The sequence below is a fragment of the Nannospalax galili genome, unplaced genomic scaffold, assembly GCF_000622305.1.
Source record: "Nannospalax galili isolate Female #2095 unplaced genomic scaffold, S.galili_v1.0 scaffold352, whole genome shotgun sequence".
NCBI classification, from domain to species: domain Eukaryota; kingdom Metazoa; phylum Chordata; class Mammalia; order Rodentia; family Spalacidae; genus Nannospalax; species Nannospalax galili.
This window is the reverse complement of record NW_008332592.1, coordinates 1876664-1894805: the sequence shown is the minus strand read 5'-3', so window position 1 is coordinate 1894805 and position 18142 is coordinate 1876664.

Here is an 18142-nt window from a genome sequence, read left to right as displayed (position 1 = left end):
AACCTGTACAAGGTGAAATAGAACATTATGTATGTCATCAAAGTCCTTCTGTGAGGCCTCTGAATTATCAAGTCCATTCAGAGCCAGCTGTTTTAATTTAGAGTGATGAACATATTCCACCTTACCATTTCAGCAGACTTCCTTTAAGAACCTGCTTAGCATTGTTGGATTTTGGAAGTCATACAAATAGAATTGACAGAAGATGTACTGCATTGTCTGTATTGTTTTGTTCGGTTTACCCTACCAGATTTACCCGTGTATTATTACACCTGTATTTCATTTATTACTATGTAGAATGCCATTGTATAGCTATGATTTAAGGTGTATCTACCTAAGTGTGTGTTTAGTATTACCCAAGGTCTTAGGTTAAGCAGTTCTGGCTGCTTTTTGCAAATTCCTACACACACATACACACATATATACATATGTTCTTTTGTCTATGTATAGTCAGGTCATGTGTCAGCCTTATCAGTACTCTCAGATAGTGAAAATCTATCTTTAGCGTATTTGTAAAAGCCAGACCTAAGCATGAGAAACACAGTTCATTTCTTAGCACCATCCTATACACTTCATTTCTCTTTTTGTATTCTGTTAAAACTATAATAAAAGTTGGGTAACCCATATTTTAAATTATAGTTTTCCATTTTGAATTTTAACCTAATTTGTATTACTTTTTAAAGGAAACTTTTAAAGGCCCTATATACTCAATTAGGTATATAATTCAATGAATTAAAAATGTTTTTGATCTATTTGTTTTTGTTTTATATGTATGAGTGTTTTGCTTGCATTTAGTAAGTGTCCATGGAGGCCAAAAGGGAGCATCAAATTCCCTGGAACTGGAATTACTAATGGCTGTGAGCCACCATGTTGGTTCTGGCAACCAAACCCAGGTCCTCTGTAAGAGCAGCCAGTGCTCTTAACTGCTGAGACATCTCTCCAGCCTCCAACAACCCAGTGGATTTCAAAAAATTAACACATCTATGAAACAGAAGTAGGAACAGAACAGAATCTTGCAGACAACCCAGGAGCCTGCTGTGCCCTGCCTCACACTCTGCTGCTCATACTATGCTGGTATCTATCACCATAGTTTGACTTCACCTAAAAACATGCATGTTGAAACTTTCCTTGCATTCATATTCCCTGTTTTTTAGCTTAATTAAATGTATTTATTAGCATATATTCACTGTACTGAAAGACATTTATGCAATTACAACATGTAGTTGATCACGTTCATCCTCTCAAACTCCCCTTAACCATTCTGCTTCCACTAGTCCAGGCCCTTTTCCTCCTCCAGTCTTGCTTTCACTTTCATATTAATATATATTATAATATCTATATACATATATAGAAAAGATTGTGTCAATGTAAAATATAGAATCTACAAATGAGACAAAATTCTATTTGTTTTTCTGAGTCTGGCTTATTTCACTTAACATGATGATCTCCGCTTCCATCGATTTTCCTCCAACAGACGTAACATTCTCTTATGGCTGAATGAACCTCCCCTGCACATACACCTACATACTCATCCTGGTAATTGCTCAGCACCTTCCCCTTTTGATTCTGGGCTACGGCTTGAGATTTTCACTGGTTAACGACATGGTAAACAAAGTGATGTGAACAGAAACAGGAGCAGGGGCTTTTCTCATCAACCTTATCCTTGATTTTGCACTAAGCCGTTGACAAAAGACCTGTATATCAGTTTACAAAATGAGGGACACATTGAGAAGAGCAGAGTCTGAGCATGTCTATAGGAGATTGTCTTGATTGTTAATTGATGTAGGAAAACCCAGTCCATTCTGTATGGCATCATTTTCAAGGGAGGGGGACGCTGATGAGCCCAAGAAAGGAAAAAAGACAAAGTAGAAAGCACAACAGCAAGTAAGGACCTGTGTGTTTATTCTCTACTTTAAAAAATATATTTCTTTTTATCCTGAAGAATCCCATGCACTGTATTTTGATCATATTTAGGCTCCCTCCCTTAGAACAACTACAATATCTCCTCTCAGATCTATCTGCCTATCTGCCTCATTTCATGTCCTTTATTTTTAAGGCCTATCTAATTTTTTGAAATAAATTCATTGATTTTATAGGCTTGTTAATTTTCTAACATATGACTTTATATTAGTATAGCTCCTTTAAAGGAGCTCTTATCTCCTGGAGAGAAATTTTCTTCAGACCTCAGTCTTGTATAAGTCACAATCCCAAAGATTTTTTTTTTTGACAAATTTTACATATTTATACTATATGTATATATTTTTATTATATATTTGTCTTAAATCCTCAAATCTCTAAATAGATGTATTACCCTTGTTATTTGTTTCTTACCAGATGTCACTGGGGTAAGATAACATAATTTTAAGAGTCAATCTTTTGAAATTTGGAATTTCTCATGAAATCTCCCATGAAAACCTCAGATCCTCATATGCTCACATAACATTTTGCAACTAAATTTACGTTATTTTTGTGGTCCACATATTCCAAGTAGACCATTTGGTTTATGCTGTTTTTTGCTACTAGTAAGGATTCTTTGACTAGAAAGTTTTCCCACTGAAAGCTTTTCAATGAACAGTCAGTTGACACCCCAGCGTGGTATTTGAGGAGGCCAGGTCTTAGAGAAAGAACTTGCCACAAAGATAAACAAAGAAGTGACCAGCACACTAAACGGAACTTTTCAGATGTGGAATGCTTAATAATTATGGTGATACAGTTTTTTAAATGGACAAAATGTTTAAAATAAAAACAAGGGAATATAAATAAATGTTACAACTTTAAAACTTTTTCACAATGGCCACGGTTGACTATATTAACAACTTGTAAGGCAGAATAAGAAAAGGAAAAAAGTGAAAAAAGTTAAAACGAATATTCATAAAATCCTAAAGACAGGTGCAACTTAAAATATTGGATGTGAGGCTGGAGAGAAGGCTCAGTGGTTAAGAGCACTGGCTGCTCTTTCAGGGGACCCGGGTTCAGTTCCCAGCACCCACATGGCAGCTGAAAACCTTCAAATCTCCAGTTCCAGGGGATCAATGCTCTCCTCTGGCCTCTGCACTTACATGCATGCAAAACACTCATACACATAAGATAAAATAAAATCAATCATAAAATATTGGATATAATCAACTGGAGTTAGCAACTCTTCACTTCCATCTGGAGAATGATATTTAATGCCTGTTGAAACAACTGGAGTCTTCTTAAATGCTTGAACAGAGAGCGTATTATATTCAAACAGCTAGAAGTAGAGAAAAAGTCTACTTAGTAACAATTTGACATACAAGTAAGAAAAATTTGGCTAGTCTTTTAAATCATAAAAAGTATAAAAAATATATTTAAGTCATGGTACAACATACAACAGGGCTGGAGAGATGACTCACTGGTTAAGATCATTGGTTGCTCTTTCAGAGGGCTTGAATTTGGTTCCCAGCACCCATATGGCAGCTGACAACTATTAATTCCAGTTCCAGGGGATCTGACACCCCTCTTCTGGCCTTCATGGCCATTGCACAATGCAGGTGCACTTACACACATGCAGGGAAAACATGTGTACACATAATATAAAAATAAATCAATGAAAACAATTTAAAAAGAAGTCTTAATACAAGATGGATACCCTAGGAGAGCTCCTCAATAATAAATTCACAAATGAAGAGATAGGATAGGCAAAAGCTCATTAGAGGCAGCTGGCTGCACTATTATAGCAAAACTGTTGCAAAAATACATTGTATATAGATCCAAATTACTAAATCACGAATTTATTGAGAGACTAAAGAGTCAACTCAATGTTTCATATATGCTAAGAAAATTCTCTGTAACTGAACTATATCCCCATATTCTTTGTACTTTTTGTTTTTACCCAGAGTCTCAATAAGTTATCTAGGCTGGCTTTGAACTCACTCTGTAGATGAGGTTGGCCATGAACCTATGAGCCCTACTTCAACATCTGATACAGCTAGAGTTACAAGTGTTTGCCACCAAGCCTGCCTTTTATGTTGTGATTAGTTAAGTATACAACTTGAAAGTGTAGTTATCTTCAAAAAAGTTAAAAGTGCAATTCAACTTATCAAATATTTAAAGGAAAAAATGAGCATCCCGAGATTTGAAAGAAAAGTTTGTGATTAGACTAAGACCTCAGGATCAGATACTTAATCCATTAATTTTAGCATAATTCATAGTCTAAAATTTGACAATACTTTCATAATTTATTATATGATTTGAATGAGCTCTCCAAACATAAAGTTGAAATTTAATGGCTATTTTAAGAGTGTTAAGAAGTGGAGCCTTTGGGAAGTTTCCACCTAAATAAATATAAGTTCACCATAGTGGATAACATGGGATTGCTTTATTGCAAAAGCGAGCTTTCAGGCAGCTGTGGTGGTTCATTCCTGAAATCAAAGCACTAGGAAAGCATAAGCAGCAATTAAAGTCCAGTCTGTACTATATGGCTAGACTCTGACCATATAGTAATACAGGAAGAAATTTCTCAGCATTTGTAACCCAACATTGAGAGATCTTATCACTGATCTGGTAATAGATCACAATAGAAGCGGATCAAAAATGGTTATAGATTCTCTAAACCAGAGAAACTTCCTTATGAGCAGATTATGATTAATGCTGCTAATCTCAGCACAATGGCAACAGAATGCCTGAGTCCCTAATGGGCTCAAATCAGACAAAATCCCAGCAGGGATGTGAGAGGTGGGAAAGAAGCCTCCCACGCTTTCTGAGAACTAGTGGTTGTCGAGTCAGGGAGCGTCAGTCTTGTTTAAGGTTCTAAGTCTTGGTAGTTTGACCAAGTTCCAGTGGATGGACCCACACCAAGGGCATTTGGGGACACATGTTTGACTCTGTAGACTCTCTAGAGTACATTATATACATATATATTATATTATGCATATATATGAATATAATATATTAATATATAATGATTACATGAAATTGGGTAAAGTGTCATAGAGAGTGCAGATGGAGGAGAGGATCTAAATAGAGAGGATCAAAATATATTGTATGAAATTGGCAAAAAATCAATTAAAAATTAAAAGTATAGTTTCTACTGAATGTTTGTATTTTTTGTACCATTGGAAAAAAATCAGAAAAATTTTAAAGTTGGTAATCATATCTATAAGATCAAAGAAACTAAGAATAAAAACATTGTTGCTTAGGCTTGAGGATGAGGGAAACGTGGTGCAGGTGAAAGATAATTTTATTTAGACACCTAACCAGCAGTGTCTGTGGGTAATAATTCTACACCTGGAATCTTCAATAACAACATCTGCAGGGTTCTCACCATGCTCAATGAAATGTGTTCACCTGACATCATAGCACATTCTTTAAGTTGACTGTGATAATTATTTTGCAGGGTATACATATGTCAAAATTTCATAGCATATATTTTGATTATATAGAATATTTGCCTGCCAGTACTTTAATAAAAAATGGAAAAAATATTTAAATCTGTTTTCTCAGTACTGAGACTTAAACCTTGAGTGTCAAATGTATTAGGCCACCACTTTATTCTTAGGGGAATTAATGTGACACTGACCTGATGAAAAAGACTCAAACCGTACTCAGGATGCGGAAGAAGTTAATCTTTATCACGCAGGGGCCTGGTCTGAGTTTCCCCTCCAGAAACTGAGGTACAGACTAGAAATACATACAGGATTTTGAAGGATTTTTCACATCCTCCTTGGCAGTGATCATATTGGTGGATCTGAGACTTCCAGCACAAAAGTGGATGTGCCCCTCAGGCTAGTATTAGAAATTTAAACGGCATTTTAACAAAAATTCAGATATTTCTAGCAAGTGTGGGATTCTGCCATTTCCTAGTAACATGCTGATGCCAGTACAAGCTGGTTTAACAAATTAAGAAACACTGAAGGAGGTGCTTCATGAAAGACAACTGCAAGACGCAGCATTCATCAAGGACTGTGGTCTTGTCTCAGGCTGAGACTGAACTCTGAGTGGCCTTACAATGTGAGTACAACTAGAAGCCTCCAAAGTCCTGTTACTTCTACATATATCAACAAGCACACAAGTCATAAGGTACTTCTCAAATAAATTTGTTAGTTACTCATCTACCACACAGAACAATGATATACTGAGGTCATATTAGTTCCACATTAGCCTAACATTTCACCATCACTGTGTCTGAGCTATGTCCTTGGGATTTTTTTTAGTTTCACATTTTAATTTTGTGACAAGGTCTGATCAAGTTTTCCAGGTTGGCCTTGAATTCAGTTTGTTGCCCAGGCAGATCTTGAATTTCAGATTCTTCTGACTCAGCCACCTGAGTAGTAAGGATAAAAGGCCTGCATCTCTATGTTTGGATAGGTGTTATGTAACAAAATCCTCTGAACTGAAACATTCCATCTTAAAGTGAAACTCTTTAAGAATCAATAGTAAACAACTTTAAAGTCTCAGGAATTCTCTGAAATCTAACAGATGCATAACTTCCCTCCCTTCCCACGGTTATGTACAGTATAGGCCTCTAGGTGAAGAGATTTTCTGCCTGTGTCCTGTAGTTATCACAAGAGCTCCAGTGCTCCAACATTCAGAGTCATCACCCATTCTGGAGTGCTGGAGTGGCTTTAAGTGATGCCCCTATGTGTCCTAGGGGCCTGGTTCCTCCAAGGGGAGGGGCCTGCTGCAGAGAATTGACTGCAGAGAGTTAGCCACAGAGGGAGGGGCTTCTGGTTGCCATCTTGAGACTGGAGCTGGGAAAGACGCCAGGGTGGTGGGTGTGAAAAGAAAGATGGCTTGGAGTCTCACCCAAGTGGCCACCAAGGGGGAATTTACCCACCTGAGGGAATTTACCTACCTGGGGTGAGACTGTGGTAGAATGCTCATTTCTTTGTAAGTCTCTCCATTTCCCTCCCTCCCTACCCAAGATATAAAATGAAAAATTCAGATAAAAATGTTAGGTGGTTTGTCCGGTAGCGGCCTGAGCAAGAGACCCTGAAAAAGGTGAGGGCGGGTTAGAGAACCGGAGTGGGAAAATTTAGTGGAACAGCCTGTGAGTAACCTTCCAACCTCCTCCTAGAAGTAACACCAATAAAGTGGTTGGTTGACAAGCTATTTTTCAGGAATATTGTTACTTTGGTCTGTCATTGGTTCTGTATCTAAGATAAGAGTTGGTTTGTTCACATTTCCCCAGGAATAGTGTCCCATAATGATAGAATATTTTAAAATTAAAGTACACTGACTGTTTAAGAATCCCAGCACCCACATGGCAGCTAACAACTGTCGGTAACTCCAGTTCCAGGGGATCCGACAGTCTCTTCTGTCCTCTGCCGGCACTGCACGACATGGGTGCACGTACCTACATGCAGGCAATACATGCATACACACAAAAAAATAAAAGTAATAAAATATTTTAAAAAATGGAAATTATGATAGCTATTTATTAGAATTATTCATTATTTATTAAAATGAAGTATTTAAGTTTTTTACACTACAATGACTAAAATAAATGAAATAAAATGATAATGCTACTGTTGGTGAAGATGTAATACAAATGGAATTCTTAAAAACACAAGTGAGCTTGCAATGGTTACTCTGTAACCCAGAAACATTATTAATATTTCAGAAATTATATGAGGAAAATGTTCTTAATATATCCATTTCCCTTAATAGTCTCAAACTGAAATAATAAAAATTTTAAGATGGTTTGCTGCAGCCATTTTGAAAAATAGGGCTGGAGAGATGGCTCAGTCATTAAGAGTTTTGGCTGCTCTTACAGAGGACCTGGATTCAGTTTCCAACACCCACATGGCGGCTAATGATCATTTATTATTCCAGTTCTAGGATAATCCACTGCTCTTCTGGCCACTACAGGCATCATATGACACAGGTGTACTTACATACATGCAGGCAAAACAAAGTAAAAATAATAAATTTTGTAAACATCTCAGTGTTATTAGCAAAACAGTAAGTCTTTCTATAAGAAACAGTATATTCTAAAATGAAATGGAGATCTTTCTTATAGATTAAAAACTCATTCAATTTTATGTCTTAAAGGGCTTATACTGAGTTCAATATTGTATAGCTGTATTAATTCAACTGTGACCCTAAAAAATTTATAGCCGCTTTTGAAAGAGATGTACCTTTGCTCTGGAAACTGTTATTATGTTAAAGCTGTAATGAAATGCTTCTTCTAAAGAATTTTTAAAAAATATTTTAAAAATTAAAAAAATGAAGAAATAGAAAACTAAGGGAGGGAAGGAGGGAGCAAAGAGGAGCGAGTAGAGACATGGTGCACACTAGGAACACCAATGCTAATAGCTAATTAATAACCAATGGCTGTCATCCTGGACCCCAGTAGCTAATGCAATAACTAATGCCTGCCATCCTGATCCCCAAAGACCCGATCCAAAAGAAAACATGGAAAAAAGAAAAGTAGGTGTCCCTGGAAATTTCTAGTCTATGAATACATTTATGTTTTTTTGCAAAGGCACAGCTTTCTGAGAGAAAATACTGGTAAACAGTATTAAAGAAGCTTAAGAGCCATGTCTTGTAAGATAGAGACAGTGACTTATAACATCTACAATCGTGTCCAGAGCCAATAACTAATATAAATATCAGTCACTTAAAGCAGAGGTTTATCTTTTCTTCATTAGAATAATGAATTATTTCCATCTGTTTCTCAATGAATGGGGGGGCAACTGTAAAAACTGCTATAAGTAACTTTAGGGGTTCATCGTTTGGGGATGCCTCTCCTGTAATGTAGACATCATTGGAACTGGACAGTAACATGTGCTCTAATTATTTACCCCAAGGGTGAAATTAGGTTAGGAAAATAGTGCTCGGTTATCATCAAAGTAAATAGTTAAAATGTAATATATACACACATCTGTAATACTGATTTTAGAAGACCTTACAGCTTGAATGATGTTTTTGTGTATAAAGAGGAAGAATATTAGCCAGACATTTTTCTGTGATTACAGTTTGGTACTTGGGGAATATTTTTCACGAGTGAAATATTTTTTTCATTTAGTTTAGTGTATATGTAATAAAATTAGGTATGTATTAGGAAAGAAAAAATAGAGCAGATTTTAAAAGTGGATGAATTTTTTCTCTTGAAAAAATATGAACCAGTAGGGACTGCCTTCCCTGAACCTCACTGAAAACACATGGTCACAAGCTGTGCCCCAAATGAGGTGTCTGAACAAACTATATGCACAGCAAAGGCAGAGAAGAATATTAGAGAGTAAATTTAACCAGGGGGAAAATGTTACTATAAACATACAAAGAGAAAGAAGTACATCCCCAAATTAAGTCACTAGGAGTTGCTTTTGTACTATATCTATTTAACAGAATATTAGTACTACACTTTCCCTTATGGCCTGTGGCCTATCTAGCCACATGTTTCTATACCTGACATCAATGACAGGTATGGGCTCCTTTTTATGAAGCAGAGCTAAAATCCAATTAGAGAGTGAGTGGTTACTCCCCTAACTTTCATGCCACTATTGTGCCAGAGGTCATATCTTGCCAGTCCAGTTGTAGCTCAAGCACCCAGAATTCACAGCTGGGTAAGATTAATGACTAATTTTTTCTTCCAATAACATGCATAGCACCTTCCTGCATTAGGAATGCTAGCCAGTAGAGGTAAAGCTTAGAAGTCAGGATCAGCTTGATTTCTCCTGTTTTTTTTCTGTGGTTCATATATGCAGTATATTCAGCAATAGGATCCTGCTGTCAAGTTCTGGTGGGTAACCAGTAACAAGAGCAATGGCTGGTTTTGTTTCGAGGTCTACAGGACCCCTGGCCAACAGCCTTAAAAGAAGGAATCATTCCCTGCATCAGGCTTTTTCTTTGTCTGCCTATGGTGTCTAATAAGGTGCCCTTGTTATAAGGCAGCTTTTAAAAATATCCTTTTATGCTGTATATGTATATACTTTAAGAAACTTCTATGGTGGTAAGTTTCTACATGGCTTTTTCTAAAGGCTTTCAGTGTTCGTTATCCCTCCCCATCCCTGCCCTCTCATTTCCCTTCCTACTCTATTATTCCTCTTTCCCTGTGTGTCATTGCATTCTGGTTCCCCTCCCATGAAACTTCCCTCCACCCAGCCTTTATTTGTTTCCTAACCTCTCTGGATTTTCCAACTGAAACATGCATATCTAAGAATTTAAATCTAGCATCCAACTATGAGAGAGAACGTGAGAGGTTGTCTTTCTGGGTCTGGCTTACCTCACTCAGGATGATTGTTTCCAGCTCCATCCATTTACCTATAAATTTAATGATTTCAGTTTTTGACAGCTGAATAATATTCCATTGCGTAAATGTACCATACTTTCATTGTTCATTCATCAGTTGATGGACATTTAGCTTGCTTTCGTTTCCTGGCTGCTGTGAAAAGGGCAGCAGTAAATATGGATGAACAAGTATCTCTGTGAAGGATATAGAGTTGGGGAGTAAATACCCAAGAGTGGTATGGCTGTCATATTATAGGTCAATTTCTAGTTTTTTGAGCAATATCCACACTGATTTCCGTTGTCCCTGCATGAGTTTGCACTCCTACCACCAGTGGATAAGAGTCCCTCTTTCCCCAAATCCTTGCCAATATTGGTCCTTGGTTTTGTAAACTTTTACTTATTATTTTTATTTTTATATGTATGAGTGTATAGCTTGCATGTGTGTAAGCGCACCCATGTTGTGCAATGTTCATGGAGGTTAGAAGAGGGCATCAAATCCTCTACAGAATTGGAGTTATGAACCATTTTTACCTGCCATATGGGTGCTAGGAATCAAACCCAGGTCCTCTGCAAAAGCAGCCAGTGCTCTTAACCCTTGAGGCATCTCTCCAGTCCTGCTTGTTTGTCTTTTGGTTCTTAGCCATTCTGAGTGGGGTAAGATGAAACTCAAAGTGGTTTTAATTTGCATTTCCCTGATGACTAAAGATGTTGCGCATTTTCTTAAGTGTTTCTCAACCATGTGCTCTTCACCTTTTGATGAAAAAGTATAGCCATTAAGGATTTGTTCTCATTCTGAAGGTTGCCTCTTCACTCAAATGATGGTGTCCTTTGCTGCACAGACCTTTTTAGTTTCATGAGGTCCATTTGTCAATTGTTGGACTTAATATCCACACTGTGCGAGTCCTGTTCAGAAAGTGTTTTCTTTCCTTTGTCTACACGTTCCAGACGAATCTGTAGTTTCTTCTACATCAGACTCAGGGTAGGGGGTCTTCTGTTGAAGCCTTTGATCCATTTTGAGTTGAGTTTTGTGCATGGTGGGAGATAGGGATCCAGTTTAGTTCTTCTGCAGCCATCCAGTTAGACCAGCAACATTTCTCTCAACTCGCACCAGAGAAGTTTCCTTATGCAGCAAATGGTGATTAACACAATCCCACAACTGGCCAATATGCAGGGAATAACGGATTGCAGAGTGCTTAGCCCTAAGTAGGACACTGATATCAAACTTCTGCTTCCAAAGGCTCAGGAATCACTGCAGAAGAGGAGGTGCAAAGACTAAGAGCCAGAGGAGATGGATAAAGACAGGAAATGGTACTTTCCAGACAGCTGGTCAGTTACTCACATGAACTCACAATGATGGTGACAACATGCACAAGTTGCACATTAACTCAAACCAGACAAAATGGGGAAGTAGGTAAGAAATCACCATCTTACCTGAGGAACTTTTCAAAATCAGTGGCTGTTGGGAAGGGGAAAGTCAGCATCTATTAAGAGTTTGACTCTTGGTAGGTTGACCAGATTCCAGCAGATGTATTGACACCAGAGGACATTTGAGGACACAAATTTGACTCTGACTTTATAAGCATTATATATAGAATCTAAATTTGATCAAAATATGTTGTGCGAAATTCACAAAAATTAAATTAATCAAAGAAAAACAAAGAAAAAACAAACAGGCAAAACCCAACCAACCAAACACAAACAAAACTAATGTGAAGGAAGATTAAGCCCCAGGGATGCTTAATTGAAAATTCGATTTCTCATACAGAAACAGAATTTATGACCACAAAAAATATGCAGACTCCAGCTCATGCTATGTTGGGATAAGTCAAGTAGTGCCTGGAATGTAGAGCATGGCTGCCAGGCTGGGTACCTCCTAGTGAGGATGACAGGAAATGTGCTGCTCCATTCTAGACACTGTCTCTTACCCAACAACCCCCAAACAAAAAAAGCCTCTAATCCCTTAATCCTACTTGGGTTTCTTGTAGATTATGCAACCGGAGGTCAGGACAAAGGCCATGTAGCCTTAGTAGCTCCCTCCTTCCCCCTACCTGCCTGCCCGCCGGAAACTCAACCCCGCCTTTTTGCCCATGAAACTTTCTTATATAGACCTCTGCTTCCTCCATAATAAATGAGCTGTCCACTGACACAGCCTCCGGGCTGTTTTCTTTCCACCATACTACTTGCTGCCTGAGGCCTCCCTCCCCCAACCAGTCTATCGCCTCACCCGACTTCCAATGACGGGGGCTGGTATGCAATGGCCTCCTGGTAGCAGTGGGGTTCAGGCCGGGGGGGGGTGGGCGACAATGCTAAATATTACATTTTAACGTTTCTGATAAAGACTGGTATTGGGAATAACATGGAATTGTCATTTTAAATATCAGAACTGTGAAGTGGTTTCAGATCTGGGGCTTTGTTTAGAGAAGTCTGATAAACCAGAAAACAGTAATTTTTAGGTAGGCTTAGAGAGAAATCTAGGAAGCTGTAGTTAATACTTTCTTAAAGAGAACAAGTACATAAAAGTTTTTATTTGCAGATAGAAAAAGGACTTGAGAGATATTGCACCTATGTCTAATCGCAAGCAGAGTGATGATGGCTCTCAGACTTATTTAGTGAGTATTCCTGCAACAAATTACCAAATATTTTGCCGATTCAACTGTATTTATGACAGTGTTCTGGAACCTAGAATTTCAATAGTAAGGTGTCTGCAGGGCTGACTTCCCTTCGTGGCTCAAGGAATGACCCTGATGCCTCTTTAGCTGTCTTCTGTCCGCAGACCTTGGCCACCCCCACTGAACCCATGCTGTCTAGCTCCTTTCACACTGCCTTTTCATCCTCTCTCACACAGAAAGACACCCGTCATCAGTGTAAGCATCCATTTGGATAATGTAAAATCTTTTCATTTTACAATCTTTAAATTAACTATTGCTCTAAACATCTTTTCTTTGCAAAAATGTAACACGGTTCTGAGATTGAGGTTGCAGATTCAGATCTTGGAGGAAGGGGTCAGCATTCAAGTCATCACGCCTCCTGCAACTACTGGGCCTTATGTACACATTCAGAAGTTCGGGGAGTCAAGAAATTTAGGAAAACCTTAGACATGAAGTGCCTTCGTGACAGATATAAACTCAGTATCAGTGGGTGTACAGTGTAGTGTCACCATGGAACGTGTCCATCTCACCCCCGCTGCCTCTAAACAATCTGTGTTCTGTGTGTCTGTCTCCCCTCACTGTATTGATTTCAAACTGTCAGGGTTTCTCTGATGATGCTGACATAGTATCAGTAGAGTAATATGTTAAATATGTTATCAACTGCATGTTTTGGAAGTTCCTCTCAGATATGCAAGACATTGTGAGTTTTTAATGTTTACTATTTTCCTCGTGGGTACTTTAGGAGACTCACACCTGGGAGTGACAGCTAGATGCTACTTAAATAAGACATCTGAATCTAACTTTCATGGCAGGAAAGATAGCTCATTATGCCCAAATTAAATATTATTTATTATGATTCTTTTTATGTCCCCTTTGGCATCATTAGTAGTTTTAGATAATTAATATGTTATAAATGAAAACAGGAAAAAATACTAATAAAAGGCTTAAGTAACTCTTCAATATTATTTGACTACAATTTTATAAATTAAACTACAAAATTTAAATTATTTTAGAACTTTTTGTTCTTACATTTATTGTAAACATTCAGTAATGTTCTTATTCCATTAAACACATTTCCTGGTCGCCTTGAACAATATAAACATCCGGAGGTGGTTGTGCATGCCTTTAATCCCAGCCCTCGGGAGGCTGAGGCAGGCCAGTCTCTCTGAGATCAAGGTCAGTCTGGTCCACATAGTGACGTCCAGGCAGGCTGGGACTAAGGAGACCCTGTCAAGAAAAAAAAAGTCAATATATAAATACAGATGCATCAACAATGCCACCCTTTATTTCAATTATTGTTAGACAGTTCTCTGCCTTCTAGAACAGTGTGGATAATTTCATCATGAAGCACAGTGCTTAAAAAGGAAAACAATATATATTTCTTTGATGTTTTAATATGGAGATATGCATGCCTCATGTCCTGGAATTTGAATTCATTCATCTTTTTCTAATACTTTTCCTGGGTCATAAAACTGATTAAGATATATCATGTGATCAAAGGAAAGCAGGTGTGGTCACACAGAGATGACTACAGCCCATCTATAATGCTTTGGAAAGCTTTATTTCTACATTTTTATTAATATTTTAGATATATTATGTTAGAAATGCAACAACATGTCCTAATGTATCAAATTTATGACCAGCCTGGCTCTATAAAAATGTTTTTATGCTTGTGGCACTACATATCAAACTGAATATTTCAATTGACTAAGAATGGACTATTACATAAATAACGCAGTTTTCCAAAATTGTTTTTGTCCATAATTAGAGCCTAGTCGGAAGCCAGCCTCTGAGCCTTTGCTCATTACGGAGCCCATTACTGCCGTGGGACCATTTCTGATAGTGGTTATGTAACCACCAAATGAAAATCGAATTTGAATCAAAGTGCTACAAATGAATTAAATGGCTTGATTTATCTAGAAAGAAAGAAAACTATGTTTAGGTTATCTTCTCACTACATTTTGGAATACGTGTCAACCGGTGTGTAAGTAAATAAGTAAAAACTATAATAATATCTACAAATACATGGTTTCAGAGACTCCAAGACTAAACACAAAGATATTCCTGACAAAATGCGTGAGGCCAAAAGTTTGATCATTCCTGTTCCCACACCGTGCATCAACAGAGTCTGGTCAGCTTATTTTGCTGTCTGTATGACTGCTTGGGAAACAGGGCTCTAGACATCAGTGCATCTCTGGGAGCAACGTAGGTACTTTGAGTTTCTAATAGTATGCCATTCAAGAAATAGAACTCTAGGGTCATGTGTCTCCAAAGTGTCTCATACTCTTCAAAGAGTCTTTGGTTTGCTGGGGCATTCTAGCCTAATAGTCATAAAATACAGTTGACCATCTTAACACTTGCCACAAAAATATTAAAGTAAGCCAATGAAGCTATTACCAATACTTGCATAACAAACATTATTTATGAACACATAATTTTCAGCCCCTCTTCTTCATCTCCCTAACTACATCGCTCCTCTGTAGTTGGAAGTTTTCCACATTACAGTATGTAGTTGAGGAGGCACAGAGCAAATGCGCATGCGTTCTAACCTAACTTGTGTCTCTAACAATGCCTGACAATATATTATTTTCATGTTGGGCCAGGAGTAGTGGTGCACATTTTGTAATCTCCACACATGGAGGCAGAGCCAGGAGGACAGCAAGTTCAAGTCTATTCTGTTCTGCATGTGAATTTTAGGTCTTCCCGGTGCTGCAAAGTGAGACTCTGCCTCAGGAAAGTAAAAGAAAAACGGGTCTGGAGAGATGACTCCGTGGCTACTAGCACTGCTTGAACTTGCAGAGGACCTGGGTTCAGTTCCCAGCACCCACATGCCACCTAACAACGTTCAGTAACTCCAGTTCCAGGTGATCTGATGCCTTCTTCTGGCCTATATGGGCACTGCATAAATGTGGTACAGTTATATACCCGCAAGCAAAACATTTATACACATAAAATGAAACAAATATTTTCAAACTAAAAGAATGGAACAGCAGGATCACTCAGTAGGTATGGAGCACAGCTTTTAAACATATTTCAGATTGTGTGGGGGTTTTGGGAGAGGATAGTCATTAAGATAATTTACATGTAAAGTGCATTGAATTTTTATTTGTCCTTAGAACAAAGCACATGGAAACTGAATGAATCAGTATGATTTTCTGTTGTTTAAATTCATTCCCAATTTTTCTTGATACATGTAATCATTGCTTTGTGTTTTGTTTTGCCTATAAGAAAAGTTTTAAACTAGTTGTTTTATTTTTATTTCTATTTGTGTGTGTGTGTGCATGTGTGTGTGTGTGTGTGTGTGTGTGTGTGTGTGTGTGTGCCACCCCATGTGGGTGCTAGAAAGAGAACTTGGGTTCTCTGGAAGAGCAGCATGTCTTCTTAACCACTGAGCAATCTCTCCGGATCTTAGTTTTTAAATGTTCTAATGAGAAATGATTGGCATTAAAAATAGCACACTGATCAGAAGAATGAACATAACTGGAAGTGAATATATCCACTAACTCCCAAAATCATATATTGATTTCATATATTCCAATATCATAAATGATCATATGTTAATCCAATCAACAAGGACTTTTAAGGTGTTATATGTATCCTAGATAGCATTTACTGAGATTTTATTATAGGATAATTTTCTGCTAAAAATAAAATATCTTTGAAAAGCATTTCGATTTAAGTTCTCCTGCAACCCAGAGTAGATACAAACCCATAGACAAGGTCAAGGCTGTGCTGGAACTCCCCTTGTTGTCCTGTTGTCACCATCATTTTTGTTGTTGTTGTGAGACTGGTCTCATTATATAGCCCTGCCTGGCCTGAAACTCTATGTAGACCAGGCTGGACACTGTACTGTAACTGTTGATCCTTCTGCCTCCACTTCCAAAGTTCTGGGATTTTGATTTTTGCCACAATTCCCTGCTTTTACTAGTATTTTATTAATAGATTATTTCCAGTTTATACATTCCCACATAATTGAAAGTGCTTTAAAATTGATTTCTCATAGTTTGACATATATGTATAAGTGTTTCAAGAAAGGATGCTCATAAAAGGTTCCCATTCTGTTGCTCTCTCTCATCTCTGTTCCTTGCCCATCCATTTGAAATTGGCACATTTGCTGTATGCGGAACAATCACCCATTTCTTAGCTTGAATTATTTGTTCTTTAAATACAAGGAAGTAAGCAAAAATAAATGTTCAAAATTTCTCATTTGTATACAAAATTTCCTGCAGACTATACAGTTCACGATATTGCTACTAAATATCTGACTCATATCATCCTCTGTGCTCTCTGCTGGGGGCTTACACATGCCGCACACTGAGTATATAATAGAGCCACTGCTGGCTCTTCTGGCCCCTCCACAGCATTCTGTTCAAGGTTATTCCATCATTTCTTTTCATGTTTCCTAATTTATGGCATTTGGGTCCTATCAATCAATGCTTTCCCCAGTTTGGAGAATTCCTGTTTCCTATTAATCTTAGGACCATGACTTGTAATTGAAATTAGATTTGGGTAATCATATATTTGGAAAACAGTACTATTTTTCTGTTATTTTTGTTTTGTTTTGTTGAGACACAGTCTCACTATGTAGGTCTAGCTGGCCTGGAACTTACTATACAGATCATCTAGGCTGGTGTCGATTCTTGACTTTCTGCCTGCTTCTGCCTCCCACATGCTGGGATTAAAGGCATGCACTGCTTCACCTGGCTGAAAACACTACCTTATACTTCTTATGATCGTTATCACTCATGTTTTCATATGCATAAATGCCGCGACCCATGACTCCGTCCAGCAGAGTCCAGGAGAGATGACACAGACACCAAGGTGAGGTTCAACCTTCTTCTTCTTTCCCTTTATTACGCACTTCAGTCCCCATTTATATAGTTCCCAACAGCCCTGCCCCCAGCCAGGACCAATCAGGTCACACACACACACACACACACACACACACCAGGCAGGCAGAGAAGCAGCTTATTGGGTCACATAGCAGGATCATGCTGATGATGTCTCTGATCAGGCAGGCAGCACTTGATCGGGCTCATTGGGCTTGCACAGGTTAAAGTAAACAAGTGAGGGTCACGAGACTTGGCAGCCAGCCAAGGCACCTCTTTGGCTGACTCAGCCCCGCTCACTTCCCACATCTCCCCCTTTTTGTTTTATTACAAAGGTTAAAGGACCATGCCTGTCTTAGGTTGCCCCCTTCCATGTAACATCCTTACCTGTCATCAACTGTTCAGCAGCTTGGCTGGCAGTCTGTCTTAGGTTGGTATGTCCATGAGGGAGTCTTACCCGTCTTTGACTACCGG